Source organism: Giraffa tippelskirchi, chromosome 5 (assembly GCF_054371585.1).
Source record: "Giraffa tippelskirchi isolate mGirTip1 chromosome 5, T2T-mGirTip1v1.2.pri, whole genome shotgun sequence".
In the NCBI taxonomy this organism is placed as follows: Eukaryota; Metazoa; Chordata; class Mammalia; order Artiodactyla; family Giraffidae; genus Giraffa; species Giraffa tippelskirchi.
Genome location: NC_137279.1, coordinates 14,041,173 through 14,066,834, shown reverse-complemented (window position 1 = coordinate 14,066,834; position 25,662 = coordinate 14,041,173). Strand labels below are relative to the sequence as shown.

General features: G+C 39.7%; 1 protein-coding gene and 1 pseudogene across 11 annotated transcripts in view; one reads left to right on the top strand and one right to left on the bottom strand.

Annotated features, from left to right (window-relative positions):
• The window catches only part of LOC145506823 (uncharacterized), a 294,395-nt gene that overhangs the window by 95,798 nt on the left and 172,935 nt on the right, over positions 1 to 25,662 (top strand). The window contains exon 5 of one of the 11 annotated variants that reach the window (XR_014054366.1): positions 18,915 to 19,457. The exons of the other annotated variants lie outside the window; for them this stretch is intronic. The gene's annotated coding sequence lies outside the window, so the exon portion shown is untranslated. Of the gene's footprint in view, positions 1 to 18,914; positions 19,458 to 25,662 lie in introns of those variants that run through there. 11 annotated transcript variants of the gene reach the window in all.
• LOC145505154 (F-box only protein 3 pseudogene) lies at positions 9,452 to 10,462 on the bottom strand (annotated as a pseudogene).

The window sequence follows — 25,662 nt, the reverse complement described above, 5'->3', positions numbered from 1 at the left end:
GGTGTTTGTATTTGGAGTTCCCCTATCTGATCTAACACTTCTCCAGTGGTTGGCTTTTCCTGACGGGGAGGTGTTTAAGTACTCTGTCTTATGTACTGTCTGTTGCACTGAATTAATTTATGTAGGTTTTCTCAAAGTTTGGAGCCTGTATTTGGTCCCTGTTGCTACAGCAACAAATTACACAAATGTAAAACAATGCAAATTTATTTTCTGGTGTTCTAGTGTTCAGAAGATCAAAAGACATCTAAGAGGCTAAAAGCTAGATGTCAGCAGTCCTGTTTTTTTCTGGAGGCTTCAGGGGAGAATCTGTTTCTTATCACTTTCACTTCTCGAGTACCCCAGCATTCCCTGGATATATCGCTTAAACTCTGCCTTCAAGGTCGCCATGCCTTTTCCTCTGTGGGAGTGCTTAGTGCTCAGTCATGTCTGACTCTTCACGACCCCATGGACTATAGCCCGGCAAGCTCCTCTATCCATGGGATTCTCCAGGCAAGAATACTGGAGTGGGTTGACATTCCCTTCTCTAGGGGATCTTCCTGACCAAGGGATTGAACCCAGGTCTCCTGCATTGCAGGTGGATTCTTTCCTGTCTGAGCCACCAGGGAAGCCTTTTCCTCTACTGTAGACAAATTCTTTCTTTCAATTTCAAGGGCTCTGATTACATTTAGGGCCCACCAGTAATCCAGAATAACATCCAAATCTCACATCCTTAGTCACATCATTTTTGCCGTATAAAGCTCTGGGGGGTTGGACATGGACATTTTGATGGAGGTGGGGGTGGGTGGGAGAGGGACTCATTATTCAGCCTACCACAGAGCCTGATGGATCTGAACTTGAATCCTGGCTCTAACAGTGTTAAGCTTTCTAAAGCTTAGATTGCTCATGTCTAAATGGTGATAGTAACGCTTATCTCTTACTAGGTTGATGTTAAGATTTTGATGAGTAAAGTTAAGTATGGTAGGTTTCAGGGACCCCATAGGCTCCCAGCTAATTTTTTTTTTCTTGTCTCCTCTTATAGTATCTGAAAAATTAAAGATTTCAGTTGAAGGCAAGTGACTCAACTTTATAAATACTGTAGTACCCATACAAAATACTAAAATTAATTCTGCTGAAGTGATTATCATGCAGACAAAATACTGGTTAATATCTAGTTAGGTGTCTAAGTCAGCTTGAAACTGTAATAGAACCCAAGAGAGAATATATTATTATGTTGAGAGGTGTACATATTGTAATATGAATGAAATTAGAAGCTCTCCAACTTAAACACCGGGAGAAGGAAATGGCAACCCACTCCAGTATTCTTGCCTAGAGAATTCCTTGGACAGAGGAGCCTTGGTGGGCTGCTGTCCATGGGGTCGCACAGAGTCAGACACGGCTGAAGCGACTTAGCATGCATGCATGCATTGGAGAAGGAAATGGCAACCCACTTGGGTATTCTTGCCTGGAGAATCCCAGGGACAGAGGAGCCTGGTGGGCTGCCGTCTATTGGGTTGCACAGAGCCGGACACGACTGAAGCGACTTAGCAGCAGGAGCAGCAGCAACTTAAATACCACATTGAGGATTTTCTCCTTTTAATATCTACTCTGATTTGTCTCAACAGATCAGCCTACTTTGTGTTCAGGGGACAAGGAGTGAGAGATATATCATTGAAGTGGATCATTCTTCAAATGCTAATATGGTTTTTATTTAGGTATAGGATACATTAAAGCAATGATAATTTGTTTAATGAGTATTAATTGAACATCTCTGATAAAGTCAGACAGTGGTCAAGATGTTGATAATGTAAAGCTGAAAAGCCATGATTTCTACTTTTAAGTGGTTTATAATCTAATGAGGAGACAGAAAATAAATAAATAATTTCCATAGATTAGAATAAGAATAGTAATGGGTACAATGGAAGCACAGGGGAAGAAGTACATGGAGGAGAGATATTCTTGAGCCCACTCTTTGTTTACTTTTATTTGCAATTTTTCTGCAGCATTTATTTCTGGACCATAAGTTTTTATTTCTTCAGTTTCTTCTGCGATATCTTTTTCTTCTGTTAAGATATCTTCTGTTCTGTAAAAAAAAAAAAAAAAAAAGATATCTTCTGTGAAGCCTCCTCTTCTGGTTTAGAAACAATCTGTTCTTTTTCAGTAAGAATCATCTCCATGTGGCAGGGAGAGCTCATATATGGGTTGATCCGACGATGAGCTCTGTAAGTCCTACGCTGCATCTTAGGGGTTTTGTTCACCTGGATGTGCTCAATGGCTAGAGAATCTACATCTAAGCCCTTAAGTTCATCATTACTCTGCATTTGCATTTGCAGTAAAAATTCAGCACTCTTGCTGAGCCACTGACCTTGTGTCCAGCCCCACTGTTTGGCCTGTGCAAAGCTACCAACTCCACCATTGTAACGACAGAAAGGCACATGTTGCTTCTTTAAGGTGACATCCTTCAGATACTTGGTGGCTTTTCAGATTGCATATTCTTAATGGCCTTGCCAGTTTCACAAGTATTCTTAAAGTGAACATGAAGATTTGAACCTCTTGATTTGCATGATTTTTGTGGGATTTTCTGGGTCAAGTGAATATCGTACCATTTTTAGAGGTCACCTCAGGCTGCTTACTAGAAAAGCTTGAACCAACTCTTGAGGAAGGGAAAGGCTATTTTCCAGGTGAATATGGGGATAGATTAATCTAGGCAAAGGAAGGTGTATCTGAATGTGTATGAAGGACCATAATATTACATGCTCACAAAACCATCACTAGCTTAATGTGGTAGGAGCAGACAGGTATAGAAATTTATCTTAATAAACAAACATCTCTGACATTGAATTCAAGGGAGAACTCAGGTTCATTTTGTGTGGGTAACCCTGGATAACATATATTCATTTATTCAACAAATATTCCTTGGGCAGTTACTATATGTTCTGGGCATACAAAGTTTAGAGGAATACATTCTTCTTGTTATTTAGTCAGTAGGTCCTGAAGGTCTAATATAAGAGCTTGTGATCAATGTGTTCAGACTAGAAATTTGAAGAATTTTCAGTTAAATGCAAGTGGATATTTCTTATACTGAACCTTTATGAAAGTTGAGAGTCATGAAAACTGGAATTATAATAGAACTTAAAGCCCATTTGTTTTATTATCCAGGGGCAGTAGAGGCGATTGACTCTTCACCAAAGATTTGCATTCCCCTTTCAGAGTGAGGAGTAGTTACTGGGCAGTGGCTTCTTGGAAGCGGCCAAGGACTGCATTTCCCAATTCGTCTTACACTTCAGTGGGGACATATGACTATCTCTCACTAATGGAATCTGGCACACATAGCTTGTTGGCTGAGGTGGTTAAGAAGTAGGTACCTTTTCCATCTTCTCTTTCCTCCCTCATCTCTGGCTGGATTACAGAAAACAAAAATAACTCTCTCTGTTTCTGAGGATGGTGATAGTAGAGGCACAAGACAGGACTTGGTCCTTGAATCACCACTTCGAGGAAAGCTACCAGTCCATTAGAAACACTCTCACTGACTAATACAAGAGTGAGACATAATATTATATTCTTTAAAGCTACTAGAAGTTTGATATTTGTTTCAACAGCTTGTATTATACAAGTTATCACCTAATAAGTGTTCTCTTATGCAACATACCATGCTTCCTATGATTGGGTCTTCATTTGATCATGAAGGGTCAATCCTTTTATTTGACAATCTAATTGTCAGATATAACTCTCTTTTATTATGATAAAATCCTATAACATTCTGTCATTTTTGGCCATTATCTCTGGCGCAAGGCCAGGTAAGAAAAAGTGTATGTGTTTGTGGTATGGAGGAACTTCCTTATTACATCATTGTAGAGGGAAGAGTCAAGTTTCAGAGGCTAAGTCAAGCTGGTAGACATGTTACCTGGAAAAGGATTTAAGAAAACAGTGAAACTGAGGACAGTGTGGTCATAAACAGAGATGGCCTTAGGAAGGGCTATCTAGAAGCTCAAAGCGAGCCTGTGAAGGTCAAGAAGACCCTCGTGTGATAAACACCACAGGACTGAGAGTTCACCTGAATTCAATGATGGGCCCGAGGGACTATATGTATCTTTCCATGTATGGGGAGCTTGTTTCCTGAAAGAATCACAATAGATGAGACAGGAGAAACGGAAAATAATTTACCCTTCTCTTTATGTCCTTCAGTTTTATCTTTTCCAACCTAGCCAAACCCTTCTTTCCCTTGTTTTTCTTGTAGAGTTTATACAATTATTTTTACTTTCTTCTGGGTTCATTTTAAGTGTGTAAAATTAAATATAGTACTTCTTGTGTAGCGAGTTTATTGCAGATGTCAGTGAGATGTTTATTCTAATATCTGAATGTTACACGTTTGATGGTAGTGTTAGGAGGCTGGGCTTTGAAATGAAATAGTTTGGATTTGACTTCCCAGTTAGACTTACAAATTTGGTGCTTTTGGGTAAAATACTTCTTTCAGCCTCAGTTTTTACTTTTATAAAACAAAAAAAAAATAATGCTGTGTCATATGACTATTTCCATGTTAACAAACCGCTCAAAACTTAATGACTAAAGCAATAACCACATGTTATTTCTCAAGAGACTATGGTAGGGTTGGCTGAACTTGGCTGAACTCTCTTATATATCTGAACTCAGTGGGTTGACTGATCTAGGATGACTTTAGCTGTGATGACATAAATGGTCTCTTATCTTCTAGCAAGTGAGTCCACACTTACTCATAGGGTGACTAGCAGGGTTCCAAGACAGGCAGCATGGAAGCACACAGGGCCTTGTGAGACCTGGAGTCAGAACTGGCGTGATGTTGCTTTGGTTGCATTCTTTGGCCAAAGAAAATCCAGCTGAAATTCAGAAAATGAAGATTCTACCATTTGATGGGGCAGCAGCGGGAGGGGAAAGGAAAGAAGAGGTACAAAACCACATAGCAATGCATGTGGATGGAGGGGAGCCACTGAAGCCAATAATGCAACCAGTCTCCCATAGATCCCTTCCTCCAAGAGATTTAATTGAAATTTATATGGAAATGGAAATCCACTTCAGTATTCTTGCTTGGGAAATCCCATAGTCAGAGGAGTGTGGCAGGCTATAGTCCATGGGGTTGCAAAAATGTAGGATACAACTTAGTGATTAAGTAGCAAACTCTCTCTATATATAAACTACCTAGTACCCAGTAGACAATCAATAAATTTTAGATTTTTCCCTTTCATTCCTCTCCTTTACTTCTTTTCTGTTAATCAAGTCTGAAAAATTATTAGTTTTCTTAGCTGCTACATTTTTATTCTTGGACTTGAAATATATCCTCAACTAATTTGTTTCTGGCATGAATCTGTCTCTCTCACCTTCTATATTTATTTAACATCTTTTATTTTCTGGTCCTCAATTTAAGGTTTAAAACTTATCCTTGCTGTTGTTCAGTTGCTAAATAGTGTCTGACTCTTTGCGACCCCATGAACTCCTGCATGCCAGGCTTCCCTGTCCTTCACTGTCTCCTGGAGTTTGCTCAAACTCATGTCCATTGAGTCAATGATGCTATCCAACCATTTCATCCTCTGTCACCCTCTTCTCCTCTTGCCCTCAATCTTTCCCAGCATCAGGGTGTTTTCCAATGAGTTGACTCTTCTCATCAGATGGCCAAAGTATTGGCTATTTTGCTTCAGCATCAGTTCTTCCAATGTGTATTCAGGGTTGATTTCCTTTAGGATTGACTGGTTTGATCTCCTTGCTGTCCAAGGGACTCTCAGGAGTCTTCTTCAGCATCATATTGGAGAAGAAAATGGCAACCCAATCCAGTATTCTTGCCTGAAAAATTTCATGGACAGAGGAGCCTGGTGGGCTACAGTCCATAGGGTTGCAAAGAGTTGGACATGACTTAGTGACTAAACAGCAACAGCAGCCATGGTCCATATATTGTGCAAGGTGTTGTACATAATAGTGTGGTGACCCACTCAGGAGACAGATTTCCTGGGATTGAATCCCAGTTTTGCCACTCAGTAGCCCTCTGACCTTGGGCAAGTCACCTAACCTATTCTTTGTAAAGTGGGAATAATAATAGTATATTGTATCATACGATTGTTGTGAGAAAAAAATGATTAAATATTTCTGAAGCCTTTAGCATGGTGCTCAGCACATAGGAAACTCTGTATGAGTAATTTTTAAATAAAAATGAGTGAATAAAGAAATCTATTCTTTCACCTTCAGGTTTTAAAGTTACCATGTGCTCTCAAATGTACAGTTCCAACATTGTTGAATGATTTAGCACTTTCCCCCTAAATACATAGGGCTTCCCATAGCTCAGTGGGTAAAGAATCTGCCTGCAATGCAGGAGACCCGGGTTTGATTCCCGGATTGGGAAGACCCCTGGAGAAGGAAATAGCAACCCACTCCATTATTCTTGCCTGGAGAATCCCATGGGCAGAGGAGCCTGGCAGGCTACAGTCCACGGGGTTGCAAGAGTTGGACATGACTTAGCGACTAAACCACCACCACCACCCTGAATACATAGGAAAATTATAATATAAATAGTTATTAAATAAATGAATGAGTGAATAAAAATCCTTAATTTCAAGATATTATAGCAGTACACTGTTGAATGGATGTAGCCACCAGATATTGTTGATTGAGCCAAAGCTCTTCTCCCTGAGCCCTATGTATCTTTTGAATTCCTTTCAACACAGTATTGCAACAACTTTTACAAATGATTCCATGCAGATACCCAAAACTCCTGTTTTTCCTACCTAGTCTTCTGGGTTGCTCCTTCTTTTATGGAAGAATGCTATCCATACTGTTTCATAGCTTTTTTTATTTTTTTACTTAGCTTTCAATTATTAACATATTCCTATGTTATTAAATATTCTTCCACAATGTCATTTTTGATGGTTGCATGCACCTTTGGAGGAGAAGGGGACGACAGAGGATGAGATGGCTGCATGGCATCACTGACTCGATGGACATGGGTTTGGGTAGACTCGCGGAGTTGGTGATGGACAGGGAGGCCTGGTGTGCTGCGATTCATGGGGTTGCAAAGAGTCGGACACGACTGAGCTGAACACCTTTGTTGTATAAATGTAACATAATTTAATTAGCAATCTCTATTTTGGGACACTTGTGTTTAGTTTTTTAATATTATATTCTGTGCTGTGCTTAGTCACTCAGTTGTGTCCGACTCTTTGTGACCTCTTGGACTGTAGCCCACCAGGCTCTTCTGTCCATGGGGATTCTCCAGGAAAGAATACTGGAGTGGGTTGCCGTGCCCTCCTCCAGGGTATCTTCCCAACCCAGGGATCGAACCCAGGACTCCTGCATTGCAGGAGGATTCTTTACCTATGAGCCAACAGGGAAGCCCCCTTTGATATTATAAATATTGCCATTTAAACATTTTTATGGATAAAATTTTGTGTACAATCATGATTATTTTATTAGAATGGATTACAAAAAGTAGATTTGTTGAGTCAAAAGATGAATCATTTTTAGCTTCTTAATAAATTTGTCAAACTCTCCCCCAAATATTGTTGTTGTTTATATCTTACTATTGTCTGTTCTAGGCATTAATATTAAATTTTTTTAGCAACTTTGGTAGGTACAATGTTTTCTAGTTGCTATAATTTGCATTTTATTTGACTAATAGTGTGGTTTAACTTTTAACAAATAAATATGGGCCCTTGTAATTTTCTCTTTTGGGAATTTTCTACTTATTTCCCTTATCTGCTTTTCCATTACTGTAATCACTTTTTTCTTATTAATTTGTACATGCTTTATATTTTGATGTCAGTGACTCCTAGTCTGTCATATATATGTTACCAAATTTTAAATTGTATGTAGCCAAATCTAGCTACCACTTGGAAAAATTGTCTTTGGTGTTGTCTTCCAGTAATTTTGTATACTGAATTAGTTAAACCTCCTAGAATTGATTTTTTTGTGTATTATTGAATCCAGGACCTCACTGGATTGGTTTCAATTCCCATCCTTCCACATTCATGCCAGTGAAAGCAGTCATGCTCAGGGCAGGAGCCTGAATTGGAAATAACATTGCTCTAAATAGTGCGGCATCTACAGCCTACATATCAGTGAAGCCAGAGGAACATTCTGATAGACTTTGTGTTTGCTCTGATCTCATCTTATTTTCTTCTGCATTCTCATCATCATTGTTTTTCGCAGCTGAAATAACCACTTCCTTCCCTTTTCTCTGAAGTTCACTTTAGTAAGCTCAGTGCTGCTACAAACTGACTAAATCGAGTTTAAAAAATCTAGCTGAGTCCACAAGCATTCCTTCCTATTATAATGGCCTTAATGTCTTTTTGTTATTTTAGCTCAACAATATATATATTTTTTGCTTGTTAATACTAGTTTATGGGAAATAGTCAATTATCCAGAATACAGGATCGGAACTAAAATTTGTTTTCAAAATGTGAACTTTTGACACTTGGAGGATTTCATTCCAAACTCTCAATTATATAATTACAAAGAAATCCATGTTTCAGGAAAACATACTGAACCTTAACATAAAATTCATGTCACTTATCACAAAGTTAGATAGTCAAGAAAGGACAAACAACCAGTGTTCAAGCTACTTAGTCAATTAGTTGCCTGTGAGTACAAAATATCTAGGAATCACTGAAGGGGACACAAAACAGTAGCAGTATTTACAAATTGAAACTACATGAGACATTGAGGAGAATCTTTTGTTAGTAAATAATGCAATAGATACTTTTACAAACTGCCCCTCAAAAATGTTGCATCTGTGAACATTATGATAAAGGTCATAGTGTTGAAGACTTAAATTCAAGGTTGGTAGAGTTGAAGACCAAATTCAAAGTCAAGTACTGCTGGACTTTAAAGCAAGGTTGTTGTGATGAAAACTCTAAATTCAAGGATAGATTGTCTAAGAAAGGACAAACAACCAGGTATTTCTGCTTCATTTGAAATCCTTATTCAAAACAGTTTCCTCCCACTTATATGTTTTTATAAGTATAAAATTTTTAAACAAAGAAATGTCTGTTTCTTAGTAGAGAACTATTCTCCCATTGACTTCAAGAAGAGAAAAAAAAAATCCCATTTCCTCCTCTACCTCAAAAACACAAATCCATTTCCTAAAGTAGTGTTGCTTAGAACCCAGGGCCTGGCACAATATTTCATGCTAGTTTTATTGCTATAAGCTGAGAACAATTTATTTATATTACTGAGAATTCACCCCAGGTCTTTCATCAGCAGTGGAAATATTAGCATTAATTGCTCAGTCACGTCTGACTCTTTGCGACCCCATGGACTGTAGCCCACCAGGCTCCTCTGCCCACGGAATTCTCCAGGCAAGAATACTGAAGTGGGTAGCCCTTCCCTTCTCCAGAGCATCTTCCCAATCCAGGGATAGAACCCAGGTCACCTGCATTGCAGGCGGATTTTTTACCATCTGAGCCACCAGTGAAGTCAATTTGCTTAAAAAAAAAAAAAAGTGAGAACAATGATGTCTTCATATGGTAACATCAAAGACGTTTCTCTGTCTCTCCTCATGGTCATCTTCATAAGATTCATCCTTATCTGCTGATTCTTATCATCATCTTCCTTCTCCCCCTCTTCTTCCTCTTCCATCTCTTCACATTCATCAGAACCCATTTCCAATCGAGCTATACATACCCTGAATGTCAGACATGCCATGCATAATTGGGGAATGACAACATTAAAGATCTTGTTCTTCAAGTAAAGAAAATGGAAGGTATAATATCCCTCCATAGAGCCTGATGTTGTAGAGAATGTGGTATAGCTTGTGTATTCATATACCCGGCCTGGACTGACTGGAAATTCACCAACTACTTCAGGTCCTTGAACTTCTTCCACATCACCTTCAGCATTTGTTATTCCCCAGTAGCAACGTATCACTGACAAGCCTTCTCAGGAAGTGCGTCTTTTGACATTTCAATCCTGACTTGGTATGTGAAGAAATAGTGGGGTGGATGTAAAGAACTAAATTCTGGCAGAGACAATGTGGAAACGGAAACTGTAATATCCCCAGTCATTGCTACACATGCTGGATCATGAACATACCTGAAAATTTGGTCTCTGATGATAGGGAAACCCTTCCCCCAATACAACACTGTTGACGTAAGAAGTAAACCAGTTAGTAAAAGTTGCACTTAAACATGTCAATAGCAGCTGGATTCTGAGCCATTTAGTCTGGATATTAGCAGAAGATTTTATTTTTGTTTTGGCCCTCTGCAGTTTCCATTGCTATATGTACTGACTCAAACCAGTATATATGCAAAAAGTTAAAGGGAGACAGTATTTCAGTCCCTATCTCTGCTAGAAGCCTCCAGAAGCTATATCAAAGTCTAAAAATCCTCAGAATAATAGTGATTAGACAGCACCGTGCTTCAACAAACTAGAAACGACTGACTTCTGCCCATTGTGGATGATAATAAGGAAGCTTGCAGCTCATCTGAGCCTCCACAGCATCTATTGCTTGTTTGCCAAGTTGCTCAGTCATGTTTGACTCTTTGCGACCCATAGACTGTGGCCTCTCAGGCTCCTCTGTCCATGGAGATTCTCTAGGTAAGAATACTAGAGTGGGTTGCCATACCCTCCTCCAGGGAATCTTCCTGACCCAGGGATTGAACCACAGCATCTGTATCTTCCTTTTTGATCACCACCCTCTTTTAAAGAAATAAACCATCTGAGAACATCTGGGTTCCAAATATTTCTTGAGACCATCCCAGGCCTTTTTAATAGTAGCATTATACCTTCCTACATCAAAGCAAGTGATCAATGAAGAGGAATTGCCAACACTGGCTCTTCTGTGTTTTGTCCTCCTCAGATATCAGCCACTATTTTTTGTAGTGTCTTTTCCACAGCAGATCATGACTTGATAGCTGATTAGACTTTGACTGACCTTGGAACAATTGATTAGGTCCCTGTAGTCCAAGAAGGATAAAATGAAGAACAGGGGATCATCAGTGGGCAGCGATACCAGGATCAGGGACACCAACTCGGTCTCCATTTCTGCCATCTTGCCTGGCCTCTGCCCAGCCCTGGCCCCATTCCCACTGCCCCCACTGCCTCAACAGCATTTGTAAGCTGTGCATTCTATCCATGAAATGGATATAAGATGGAGGTTCTTATCATTATCTCCAAAGTCCTAGAAATCTTTTCTCTAAAACAGGCAGCACATAAGTGAATACTCTTGTGAATACCCATGTGACTCAGTAAGTAGTTGTGATAAGATAGAATCTGCCACCGATTCTTGATTTAAATTTTTGCAAGGGAAAGGAACTAACATTTATTGGGAACTAGATACGTACATGTATTTACAAAATTAAGTCCAGACTACAGTTTGGGTGAGATTACTTATCAGCACTCTGATTTTCAGAAGAAGAAATTGAAGCTAAGGGATTAATCAATTTGTCCAAAGTCACATAGCTGGTATAAGGTGGAACTGACATCGAAACAGAGCTCTTAAAACATTTAGGCCACTCAGGATCATGACTGCTTTTATCATATTAACAGTCCACTAATTAACTGAACTTGTGGCTTAAGAATATACCTTAAATGCCAAGATCAAGTAGCAAATCGATGTGGTATTGGATAATCTATATCTGTATCCTATGAGGTACCCAAAGTGGGAACATAGTTTCTGTGGTACCTCGTTCTGTGCCTAGTTCAGTGATGGTTAGTTAGGCTCAGGAATCTGACTGCTCCAGTACTTCTTTCTTATGTAATCTCAGGATTTCTGATAAAAATAAATTAATACTTACTAGCCACAGATCTGATGGACATGCATTTGAGCAAACTCCAGGAGATAGTGAAGGACAGGGAAGCCTGGCGTGCTGCGGTCTGTGGAATCGCAAAGAGTCGGACACGGCTTAGTGCCTGAACACACACATGGCCACGGATTTACAGTCCTAGAACCACTGACTTAAACAGATCATCTAAATAATCTCACTTTTAATTTTTAACACACATACTAGCCTAATGGAAAAAAAGTTTACCTTACCAAAATTCATTGCATGACATATTTCTTGAACAGGATGGTAATGAAGCAATGTCTGGTTCCTGTTAAAAATCATGAATAAATGATTCATAGCCCAAACAAAAGTATAGACTTTATCATAAACGTAATTACTACCCAAGGCATTGTCAGTAGAACATGCTTTGAGAAAACATGAAAGGAGACCTTTCTTTATACCTTATTTTAGTTTAGTTGTCACTTGAATCCTTCATGACAGTTTAGAATCTGACCTTTTTAAAGTGGCTAGAGAAGGAGAGATACATTACTCATAATTTGAAAGAGCTGCCAAATGTATCCAAAGTTCACACCAGGAAGGGACCAATGTGTTGTTTGTTTTGTTCCTAGTTACATAGTTTTGTTTCCATAGAAGTTTGAATTTCATGCTCAGGATTAAAAGTAGTAAAGTGCCAATAAGCATCACTGTTTCTGGGAAAGCTATGTAAAATTTCAAATCTAAACCTTGCAAACAGTATGCCTTTCTTTCTTGTTTCCCTTGACCTGTTTTCCCTTCCTGTGGAAACTAGCTTTTGTTTTGAAATCTGACATAGTAATAGACTGTTGTGAAGGAAAACAGGAGAAAACAAATCTTGTTTTAAAGTATTGCTGATATGCATGAGTATAACATGTTTATTATTTTTAAGCCAAGCTTTTTGTTTTACTTGTTTAGAAAAACAAACTCTATGCCACAATGCCTAAGAGTGTTACGGAGCCATGCATGGGTGGTCAGTTATTTTGGTGGGGAAGGAAGGGTGGTGGGTGGAGGATAAGAATTTCATGCGAAAGACCTACATAGAGTAGCATAAAATGAAACTTATCACTAAGAGTATAAGAGGCAGCTTGACGTAATAGAAAAAAATCCTGGTTGCAGAGTCAGGAGATCTGTGTAAATTAGAAGTGGCTGTGTTGGATTTAACTTTGCAATATTCTGTGAGAGGATGTGGACTTGGGAGAGGAAGGAAATGGTAATTCCGGAGCTTTAGAGTGGAACCATGAACACTAAACAGAAAGGGTAGCTATGGACAAGCCTGTGTGATGTCCCGACTGAGGAAAGACTATTACTCAGGGAGAAGTGGGCATGTGAATGAACTTGAGGATGTGACCTGAGAACTCTGTCTGGGTTTGGTGGGGAGTATGCTTGAGTAAGTGCAACCTAATTTCTGCCTGGAGTCATCCTTGCTTGTCTCTTTAAAGACTATGAGACCAGTCAGGGATATATACTCTGCAGATAAAAGTGACTAGAGTAAGAGACTCAGGTGAAATCACCTGGGAAATAAATGTAGGTAAATAAAAGGGAAAAAATCCAAGATCATTCCAAAGTTCAGAGATTGAGTAGAAACAAATGAGTTTAAGAGTGGAATAAAAAAATCCAGTGAGGTAAGAAGAAAATTAGGCAAGTAGGTGATACTAAGGTCAAGAGAGGAAAGTGTTTCAGGAAGTAGGTGTTGATCAATAAAGCAAAGTGTTGCTTAAAGTCTCAGTAGGATGGAGGCACAGATGTGTCCATTGGATGTGGCGACATCAGATTATTGATGACCTTGATGAGAAAATGGAAAAATCAGAAGCTTGATTGAAGTGGTCGAGATGAGATTGGGAGGTAAGAAAGTGGAGACCGGAGATTACTCAATAGTTATTCTTTTGAAGTTTTTGCTGTAAAGAGAAGGAAAAAAATATGATGAATATTAAAGAGTACTTTGGATCAGAAAGGTGAGTTTTAAGGTAAGATAAACTATATCAGATGAGACTGATTCAGAAGAATGGGAGAAACGGATGATGTAGCAGAAAGAAGGCATAATTGCAAGGTAATGATACGACATGGTTCAGAAGATCCCAGTGGAGCAGGCAGTCTTGTTTAGAACAGACACATCGACCGTAGTAATGGCAGGAAAGAATTTAGAAAGACTAGGTACAGAAGGAAACAGACTAACAGAAAGACAAAGAAACTCCATTTAAGTTGCTTCTAATTTCTCAGGAAAATATGCTACTGCTGCTAAGTCGCTTCAGTCGTGTCCGACTCTGTGCGACCCCATAGACAGCAGCCCACCAGGCTCCACCGTCCCTGGGATTCTCCAGGCAAGAACACTGGAGTGGGTTGCCATTTCCTGCTCCAATGCACGAAAGTGAAAAGTGAAAGTAAATCCGCTCAGTCGTGTCCGACTCTTAGTGACCCCATGGACTGCAGCCTACCAGGCTCCTCCATCCATGGGATTTTCCAGGCAAGAGTACTGGAGTGGGTTGCCATTGCCTTCTCCAATATGAGAAGATATGAGGTAGGGTCAATGGTTAAGGTGATATTTGAAGAGAGAGAAAGAAGTACAAAATAGTTGCCTATGTGAGTTGGAAAGCAAATGTACTGGGGAAGTGTAAATAGAGTTAGGGTTAGGAAGTGTCAGGTATCCATATATGACTGAGTCATGAATTTATTGTGGGACTACTTAGGGGTATCATATGGTTTTCTTTCTTTTCTTAATATTTATTTATTTGGCTGCATTGGGTCGTAGTTGTGGCATGAAGGATCTTTCGTTGCAGCACACAAACTCTACTTGTGGCCCTTGGGCTCAGTAGTTGTGGTGTGTGGGCTCCAGAGCACATGGGCTGAGTTGCTCCGAGGCAGGTGTGATCTTTGTTCCCTGACCAGGGATCAAACCCATGTCTCCTGCATTGCAAGGCAGATTCTTAACCATTGAACCACCAGGAAAGTCCTGAAATGGCTTTCTTTATCAAACTTCAGTTACTAGAATATGGCCAGAGTTGAGTTTAAGGAGATTTGATGATGTTCCAGGCAAGTAGGAAGGAGGATGAGAAGGGGAGAATACAAAAAGGAATTTGCATGTGAGTGATTTTTCTGGGCATGGAGGATAGTGAGGACATGCTGAGTGATGGACTGAGAATAAAGCCATTGGTAAGTTGGGGAGTGATTAGGACACTGATATATGTGCTCTCTCTGGAAGTGGAAGTGAGTAAATTGTAGTTCAAAGGTATGGGCTTCAAAGGAGCCTGTTATTTTGAAGAAGGAGAGGCCAACGAAAGGTTTGAAAGTGGCACTGGCAGCTAGGAGGACGTCAGCCAGGATCTGAAATTCACAGGCTGTAAAGGAAAAAGCAAATGTTGCTTGTGTCCTTAGGAAGAATAACATTTCAGTTAGAGAAAGAAGGTGAAGGAACCGTTCAGAGAAAGGGAAGACAGACTGGGGGTTCCATATCGTCCTGTGGAGAGGAGGGTAGAGAAGGATGGAAGGGGTGGATGTAGAACTGTGGGATCTGGACTGGAGGGCAATGGGTGGATGAGTGATAGGGAGTGAGAGTTCTGAGAGTGGCTGAGTAGAATGGGATATAGAGTGTGAGAGGTTAGGCTTGATGGCCTCTCAAAGGAAGGGCCAGCAGTTCAAATTTCAGTCTTATAACTAGAAGGAACAAGGAACTGCAGACAAAAGATTCGGGTCAGGCTTCCTTGGGTTTCTGGACTCTCTTGGTGTTCTTATTACTACTAACTAGCTGCATACCTTAGTTCTGCATGGGCAAGTTCTTGTCTGGCTCTCACTCTTTTCATGTATAAAGTGAGTCACTTCCCAGGCTCATGCGATGTTTTCATTTTCTGAAATGACCCCTACTTCCTGGCCAGGCTGTTGAAATCCTTTCCATTCTTTAAGAATCTTCTCAGAAGCCATCTATACCATTAGACTTTTAACAGTTTAATCACCCATGTCAACCAGATGTGGCCTTTCTGTTCTCAGAATCACTTTAACACTGGCAGATATCAATCTTTCAAATAACACAGTTATTTGTGTTTATCTGTCATCCTTGTCAGAAACTCCGTGAGAATAGGACTTGGGAGGCGTTCTTTTTGCCCAAATAGGTGCTCAGTAAGTAACTTTTGAATGAACCAGTAAAGCATACTTCTGGAGGATGAACAGTATTGAAGTAACAGAGACTATGAGATAAAGAAAAAGTGAGAAATACCTTGTATGGGCTTCCCTGGTAGCTCAGATGGTCAGGAATCTGCCTTCAAAGCAGAGACCTGGGTTCTATCCCTGGATCAGAGAGATTCCTGGGTCAGGAAGAACCCCAGGAGAAGGGAATGGCAACCCACTCCAGTATTCTTGCTTGGAGAATTCCATGGATAGAGGAGCCTGGCGGGCTCTAGTCCACAGGGGAGCAAAGAGTTGGACACGACTGAGTGACACACACACACGATACTTCAAATTTCTTGGGACATTTAGGAAAGTAGAAAATGTGACTTTATCAGGTCTAAGAGTAGTCTGTATGCCTCTTGCTACAAACTTGAAGCAGTTACAGTGAAAGCTATCCTTAGAATATTAAGGAATCCAGTCATGTTAAATGAAAAATAACAGGAAAAAGGAAGAGGTGAAAAGTAATAGATTTAAAATCTATTGAAATACAAGGTAAGTTAACTGAAAGAAATAATATGATTCCTAGGCTTTTAAAAATGCAAATGTCAAATTTGTACTAATACAAATTAGGAATTTCTTTGGACTAAGAGTTGCCTAAAAATATATCTTTATTGGGAAGCATATTAGGTATTAGGGAAGTGTATTAGTTATTAGGGAAGCCTGGCATGCTACGGTCCACGGGGTTGCAAAGAGTTGGGCTCGACTTAGCGACTGAACAACAACAATAAATTAGTTATTGGTCTGTGAAATCACATGACATGATTTGAAATGTGATGTTGCTTTGTCTGTTAAGTCGAGGATAGATAGATTTTTAAAAATATCTATTAACACACTACATTTTAAAAATGGAAATACATATAATTCACAGCTAAAATAGTATATGTTTATGGCATATGATTTGATGATATAATATACATGTACATTGTTAGATAATCACTAAAATCAAGCTAATAACATGTCCACCGATACAGGCTACCTTTGAGCCAAGGTCAAATCTATCCTGTTCAGGGGAAGGCTCAGTTTGAGCTTCCCTGATGGCTCAGACAGTAAAGAATCTGCCTGCAACGCAGGAGGCTTGGGTTCATTTCCTGGGTTGGGAAGATTGCCTGGAGAAGGGAATGGCAACCCACTCCAGTATTCTTGCCTGGAGAATCCTGTGGACAGAGAAGCCTGGCTGGCTACAGTCCATGGAGTTGCAAAGAGCTCCACATGACTGAGTGACTAACACTTCAGTAGGCTTAATACTGACAAAACAGGGTTAGATGGAATTTTTTATACAATTTTTAAAGGTTACACTCCATTTACAGTTGTTGTAAAATAGTGTAAATGGAGTATTTTAGTAGCTGCATTTTTTTGAACCCAGTATTGAGTCACATGATCTGACTAAAAAATAATGTACTTATTGGGACCACTGAGACATCGTATTGGAAACTGGAGGTGTTGGGAAATTCCAGAAATTTGTTATGTAACAATTCTACCACCTTCACTACCAGCACCACCAACAATAAAAATAGTAACAAAATCTTTCTGAGCCTTACTGTGTGTCAGTCCCTATTCCATAGTTTTACATGTTGTACCAGTTAGGATTCAACCAGAGACACAGAACCTGTAAGAGATATCTATTAAGAGATTTATCTTGAGGAATTACCTTATGTGGTTGTGGGGGTCCATCGGCTGGGTTGTTAGGAAGGACAAGCTGTAACTTGGGCATAAGCTGAAGCTGCATTCCACAAACAGAATTTCTTTGTCTCTGAGATGACTCAGCTCTGCTCTTAAGGCCTTTCAACTGATTAAATCAGGCTCATTCAAATTCTTGAGGATAATCTCCTTTTCTTAAAATCACTTGGTTATGGACTTTCTTCAGGGCTTCCCTGGTGGCTCAGCAGTAAAGAATCTGCCTGCAATGTAGGAACTGCAGGAGATGCAGTTTGGATCCCCCGGCTGGGAAGATCCCCTGGAGGAGGGCACAGCAACTCACTCCAGTATTCTTGCTTAGAGAATCCCATAGACAGAGGAGCCTGGTGGGCTATGGTCCATAGGGTTGCAAAAAAAGTTGGACATGACTGAATCGACTGAGTATGCATGCATGTATGGACTTTAATCATATCTACAAAATGACCTTTAGAGCACCATTTCGATTGTTTGCTTGAATAACTGGACACTGTAGCCCAGCTAAACTGATAGATAAAACCTGTATTGTCTGATTTAACCCTGAAAAGAATCCCTCTGAAGCAATTCACATGAATGATAATTCTTGGAGCAAGGGTTTGAACCCAGGAATTGATGTAGGACCCAGGGATTGTACACCATGCTGGAGTGCATTGTAGGAGAGAAACTAAAGCCATGCCTGGTTTCTCCTCCGAAGCATCTCCTATGACAGGCCCCTTGTATTTCCTAGAGAGCCATCAATACCTTGTAACTAGGATTGCTGGATGCGCTCAGGCTGTCACATGGAGGGTATGATCCAGCGCACAAGTGACAGTGATAAAAAGAAATTAAATTCATTAGCTTCCTAGAAAATTGCTTAGTCTCATTTAGTTTCATTCAATGGGTAAAAGGGGGAACAAAGCTGTTTGTCTTTGTCATTCTGTTTACCCCTCAATACATTTTATTAAGACCAGGAATGTAAAAAATGGTATTGAGACACATATTAAACTGAAGTCAAAACTTAGGTGATGACTATAGAGGGTTTATTCTAATCTAAATATTTCTCAGCAATGATAAGAGCATGGGACTTCCCTGGTGGTCCAGTGGTTAAGACTGTGTCGTTCCAAGGTGAGGGATGTGGATTTGATCCCTGGTTGGGAAACTAGGATCTCACATGCCTCACATCAAGTGTTACTATCAAGTACTTATATATACTCTTAGTTTGAATAAAACAAAAAGGAAGAGCAGATCATCTGGGTAGAAAGAATAGAGCGAGATGGAAATGCAACTGAATTGTGAACAGAAAGGGCAGTCTAGTTACTGAGCTGCGGATGGGGGTGGATGAATGTGTTGTCATGACTGTCTCTGTTTGAGCCTCAGGTTCCACGTGAGTCTTGGGGCTCGTGGTGGAGAGGCTAAGATTGCTGATGTCGTGGCAGACCTGACGAAACCCATAGGCAGATTTTGGGAAGTACTATTGGTTTCCACAACAACACAAGAGAAGACTCTACACATGGACATCACCAGATGGTCAACACTGAAATCAGATTAATTATATTCTTTGCAGCCGAAGATGGAGAAGCTCTATACAGTCAGCAAAAACAAGACCGGGAGCTGACTGTGGCTCATATCATGAACTCCTTATTGCCAAATTCAGACTGAAATTGAAGAAAGTAGGGAAAACCACTAGACCATTCAGGTATGACCTAAATAAAATCCCTTATGATTATACAGTGGAAGTGAGAAATAGATTTAAGGGACTGGATCTGATAGACAGAGTGCCTGATGAACTATGGACAGAGGTTCGTGACATTGTACAGGAGACAGGGATCAAGACCATCCCCATGGAAAAGAAATGCAAAAAAGCAAAATGGCTGTCTGAGGAGGCTTTACACATAGCTGAGAAAAGAAGAGAAGCAAAAAGCAAAGGAGAAAAGGAAAGATATACCCATTTGAATGCAGAATTCCAAAGAATAGCAAGGAGAGATAAGAAAGCCTTCCTCAGCGATCAATGCAAAGAAATAGAGGAAAACAACAGAATGGGAAAGATGAGATCTCTTCAAGAAAATCAGAGACACCAAGGGAACATTTCATGCAAAGATGAGCTTGACAAAGGACAGAAATGGTATGGACCTAACAGAAGCAGAAGATATTAAGAAGAGGTGGCAAGAATACACAGAAGAACTATACAAAAAAGATCTTCACGACCCAGATAATCACCATGATGTGATCACTCACCTAGAGCCAGACATCCTGGAATGTGAAGTCAAGTGGGCCTTAGAAAGCATCACTATGAACAAAGCTAGTGGAGGTGATGGAATTCCCATTGAGCTATTTCAAATCCTGAAAGATGATGCTGTGAAAGTGCCACATTCAATATGCCAGCAAATATGGAAAACTCAGCAGTGGCCACAGGACTGGAAAAGGTCAGTTTTCATTCCAATCCCAAAGAAAGGCAATGCCAAAGAATGCTCAAACTACCACACAATTGCACTCATCTCACATGCTAGTAAAGTAATGCTCAAAGTTCTCCAAGCCAGGCTTCAGCAATACATGAACCGTGAACTTCCAGATGTTCAAGCTGGATTTAGAAAAGGCAGAGGAACCAGAGATCAAATTGCCAACATCTGCTGGATCATCGAAAAAGCAAGAGAGTTCCAAAAAAACATCTATTTCTGCTTTATTGACTATGCCAAAGCCTTTGACTGTGTGGATCACAATAAACTGTGGAAAATCCTGAAAGAAATGGGAATACCAGACCCCCTGACCTGCCTCTTGAGAAACCTGTATGCAGGTCAGGAAGCAACAGTTAGAACTGGACATGGAACAACAGACTGGTTCCAAATAGGAAAAGGAGTATGTCAAGGCTGTATATTGTCACCCTGCTTATTTAACTTATATGCAGAGTACATCATGAGAAACACTGGGCTGGATGAAGCACAAGCTGGAATCAAGATTGCCGGGAGAAATATCAATAACCTCAGATATGCGGATGACACCACCCTTATGTCAGAAAGTGAAGAGGAACGGAAAAGCCTCTTGATGAAAGTGAAAGAGGAGAGTGAAAAAGTTGGCTTAAAGCTCAACATTCAGAAAACTAAGATCATGGCATCCGGTCCCATCACTTCATGGGAAATAGATGTGGAAACAGTGGAAACAGTGTCAGACTTTATTTTTTTGGGCTCCAAAATCACTGCAGATGAAATTAATTTTAATTAAATTAAAATTAGTCCTTGGAAGGAAAGTTATGACCAACCTAGACAGTATATTAAAAAGCAGAGACATTACTTTGCCAACAAAGTTCCATCTATTTAAGGGTATGGTTTTTCCAGTAGTCATGTATGGATGTGAGAGTTGGATGGTGAAGAAAGCTGAGCACTGAAGAATTGATGCTTTTGAACTGTGGTGTTGGAGAAGACTCTTGAGAGTCCCTTGGACTGCAAGGAGATACAACCAGTCCCTCCTAAAGGAGATCAGCCCTGGGTGTTCATTGGAAGGACTGATGTTGAGGCTGAAACTCAAATACTTTGGCCACTTCATGTCAAGAGTTGACTCATTTGAAAAGATCCTGATGCTGGGAAGGATTTGGGGCAGGAGGAGAAGGGGACAACAGAGGATGAGATGGCTGGATGGCATCACCGACTCGATGGACATGGGTTTGGGTAAACTCCGGGAGTTGGTGATGGACAGGGAGGCCTGGCGTACTGCGATTCATAGGGCCGCAAAGAGTCGGACACGACTGAGTGACTGAAATGAACTGAACTGAACAGAACTGATTGGTTTCCAGCCCAAGATCCTGCTGAGCCTGGGATCTCTTGTCCCTGGGCTTTCCTGTGACCACACTTCCAGATCCTCTGCTGATTGGATTTTACCTCTCAGTGCATTCTCCTTCAGGCTCTCAGTCAGAAACTCTGACAGACAAGAGCAACAAAGACACAAACATTTTGTTCCTGCGTCTGTGACAAACTCTGCATGCCTTACTTTAAAAAAAAGTACACCCATGGTGGATTCATGTCAATGTATGGCAAAACCAATACAATGTTGTAAAGTTAAAAAATTGATAAATAAACTAATTAAAAAAAACTTTTTATTTTATATTGGGGTTATACAATTAACAGTGTTGCGATAATTTCAAGTGAACAGCGAAGGGACTCAGCTGTATGTAAACATGTATTTATTCTCCCCCAAACTCCCCTCCCAGCCAGTGTATGCCTTACTTCAACTGCAAGCTTTCTTGAACCCTAGTGTACATGCTAAGTAGCGTCAGTCATGGCCCACTCTTTGTGACCCTATGGACTGTAGACCCCCAGGCTCTCTGTCCATGGGATTCTCCAGGCAAGAATACTAGAGTGGGTTGCCATGCCCTCCTCCAGGGGATCTTTCTGACCCAAGTATCCAGCTGGTGTCTCTTATGTCTCCTGCATTGGCAGGCAGATTCTTTACCACCTGGGAAGATTTTGAACACTGCTCTCCCCCAAATGTAAGAATTGTGTGAGTAGACTGAATGGGGACCCCCAAAGAAAGTAGATCCTAATCTCTGGAACCTGCAGATGTTACCATAGATGGAAAAAGGGTCTTTGAAGATGTGATGAAATAAAAGATCTTGAAATGTGAATTTCTGGATTATCTTGGTGGGCCTTAAATCTGATCAGAAGCGTCCTTATAAGAGAGAGGGAGATGTGAGCCAGACAAGGAGAGGGCAGTGTGAACACAGACGGGGGATGCAACCACTGACCGAGGAATGCCGGCAGCCACAGGAAGCTGGACAGGCAAGGACAGATTCTCCTCTAGAGTCTCTGGAGGGCACTAGGGGAGATTTTGCTCAAGTAATAATAATTTTGAACTTCTGGTCATCAGAACTGTGAGCGAGTAAATTTCTGTTGTTTTAAACTGCCTCGTTTGTGGTACTTTGTTACAGCAACCACAGGAAACCAATATAGCACCCTAACTTTTCCTTCAGATGACTCCTAATATCTCATCATCTCTGTTAAGCCCTCTGTGAACCAAATAAAGAATCCCTAGTAGCAATTCTATACCTTATCCAATGCTCTGTTTCCTTGATCTTCAGAAGAAAACTCAAATATTTATTGGTTTGTTGTATTTATTCTTGGTTTGTTATAAGCTGAACATAGGAAAGGAATTGTTCATTTGCTTTGTGAAATAGCCAGCATAATGCTCTATAGATGCTGTTTTAATGATAAGAATATATAAAAGACTTTAAAAGAGAAAGAATTATGAGAATAATGGTGTTTGACCTTCAAATCAATATCTGGTTTCATTAGTGGAACTCAAAGGCCATTTCTCTCCTTCTTTTCTTATTGTTGCTACTGATTCCTGGCTTTGTAATTTATGCTGATGGAAAGGCTTCTATTGTTCATCAATTATTACAGCTCTTTTAGGCTAATGGCTTGTTTAATATTACAATTCTCTGTATTAAAGGACTTGAATCAGTTTTTAGGCCGATGACCCATTGATAAGACTAATCACCATCATAACAATAATGTAGAAGTGGGTTTTATACTGTTTAATGTCATTTATTAGGGGCTTCCCTGGTGGTTCAGTGGTAAAGAATTTTCCTGACAATGCAGGAGACTCGGTTTCAATCCCTGGGTCAGGAAGATCCCCTGGAGAAGGAAATGGCAATCCACTACATCTTGCCTGGGAAATCCCATGGACTGAGGTGCCTGGTGCTACAGTCCATTGGGTTGCAGAAGAGTCAGACATGACTTAGTGACTAAACAACAACAATAGCAACAGTGTCATTTATCACCACAACAACCTATAAAGGAAGTACTCCTATAGATGAGAAAACTGAGGTTCAAAGGTTACTTAAGTAACTTATCCAAGGTCAGAGCTATATGCTTAACAATGACATGATGCAATTTTTTAATTTTAAATCATTCAATATCATTCAATAATGATCATAAGATCCCAGATACAGCTGAGGCACTTCAACTCTCTCCACTGGAAAAATGGTCCCCCAGGCTCTCTTTCTACCTCTACTTTCCAGAAAGGCTGGGGCAGCCCTCTCTGAGATCTAAATCAGGTTCCAGGCCTGAGGTCTAGGGAGTCTTCGGAATATGATATAATTTGTAATAACTGGTCCAGTCCTCCCCTCACCCTCCTTTTCTCAACTCTGCTTGAACCTCTTTCCCTGAGGATTTGCATGTATCAGGGTACATGATGATTCCACTTGGAGTGTTCTACAGCTGAATTTAGAGCTAGAAGAGGTCTTAAAATATCTAGTTCAATCACTTCCTTTGACAAACGAGAAAGACCATATTTAAAAAACATATAGAAGACTTCCAGAGAAAAAGAATTATGAGAACAAAAAATTAAAAAAAAATCCTCCCCTTACCACAGATTTGGGATTAGAATGGCTTGCTTGTCTAGTTGCTAAAGTAAGTTGAAGTGGTAAATGCAAAGTAAGCAAGGTTATTCTATGACATTCAGGGTTTTCTGATTATCAGTACAATCTTTTTTTGTGTGTGGTGCATTTTAGTATTTTAATATAACATTTGGAGTGTACGTAGATCCTTTTAATTATTGAGCTTATCTTAAGCTCTTAGGCTTTCAGGATGCAGACCTTTGGAACACCTAATTTGTACACCAACGATTTGGTTAGAGTCTTAATTGAGAAGATAGGTTCATTTGAATTTCCGATTTATAATTTAATTTCATCTTATTTTGTTTAAAATGTCTTAATTGGTAAAATTTGTGATGCTTTGGATTTTCTGTTCTCCCAAGTTAAAGAATTTGGAAGAGAAGGGAAAGACAAAGAGTATATGTTCAGTATGCAAGACAATATTAAAAATCAGTTCTGTTTAACAGTAACATTGAGAATTTATAGTATCAGCAAATAACATATGTTACAAAAGTCTTACATAAAAGAATAACTGCAAATGCTAGGAAATTGCCTGAGTACTCATTAGTAAGGAACTGGTCAAATATAAATCTATAAAATGAAACAGTCCATTAAAATTCAGTAGCTATATATATGTATATATGATATGTAGGTATACATACATGGTGTAATCTTCAAGTCATATTTTAAGTGAAGAGTGAAAGATGAAGAATAGTATATACAGAACCCTATTATTTGTGTTTTTAATTAAAAATTTACTTTTCATTTTGAAATAATTTTATATTTACCAACATTTGTAAAAGTAGCACTAGAATTCCTGTTTATTCTTCACCTAGTTTTCCCCAGAGTTAACACCTTATGTAACTGCAGTACAATGATCAAAACTAGGAAATGAACACTGATGTAATCCTATTAACTAAACTGCAGACTTTTTTCTTTGCAATTGTTCCACTAATATCCTTTAATGTACTTTGATCTGGCTTGGCACCTCCAGTTCATCAGTTCTTGCCTTTCATGACCTTGATCCTTTTGAAGAGGATTCATCAGATATTTTGTAGAGTGTTCCTCAACTGGGTCTTTCCAATGTTTTCTTATGACTTGACTCTTGTTTCAATTTTTTTTGCCGAAATCTTGTAGAAGTGGTATTGTGTAATTCATAGTGCATATGCATAGCAGGGACACCTCTCTTTGCTGGAGCTGTCAGCTTGATTACTTGGTTAAGGTAGTGTCTTGCAGAGCTCTCCATGATCAAGATATTATATTTTCCTCTTCTAATTAATAAGTATCTTATGGGAAGTTAATTTGAGACTATGTGAGTATCCTGTTACTTATATTTTCTTGTCTACTAACTTGAGCATCCATTGATTTTTGCCTGAAACAATTGTTACTGTGATGTTTTCATTTGTGTTTTTAGAAATGACATATACAGCTATGTCTGTGTCTGTGTAAAATGTCTTGGGAATGATATATCAGAAACTGCAAAAAGGATTAGCTCTGGGGAAGAGGACTAGGGAAGAGGACTGGGGAAGAGGGTAGCTAGACAGCCAAGTCAGGGAGATGTTTCTCCATGTAGACTTCTGTGCGATGTGGATTTACCAGGTTCATATCTTATGATTTGGTGGAGGTGAGAGGTAGGGTCAAGTTTGTTGATTTAAAAAGTAAAATTATCTTTTCATGTGACACAAGAAAACCTTTTGCCATCAAACTTTTGATAAAAGTTGCTGAGAGAAAAGCAAAATTCTGCTCAACAAATAGGATTTTGCT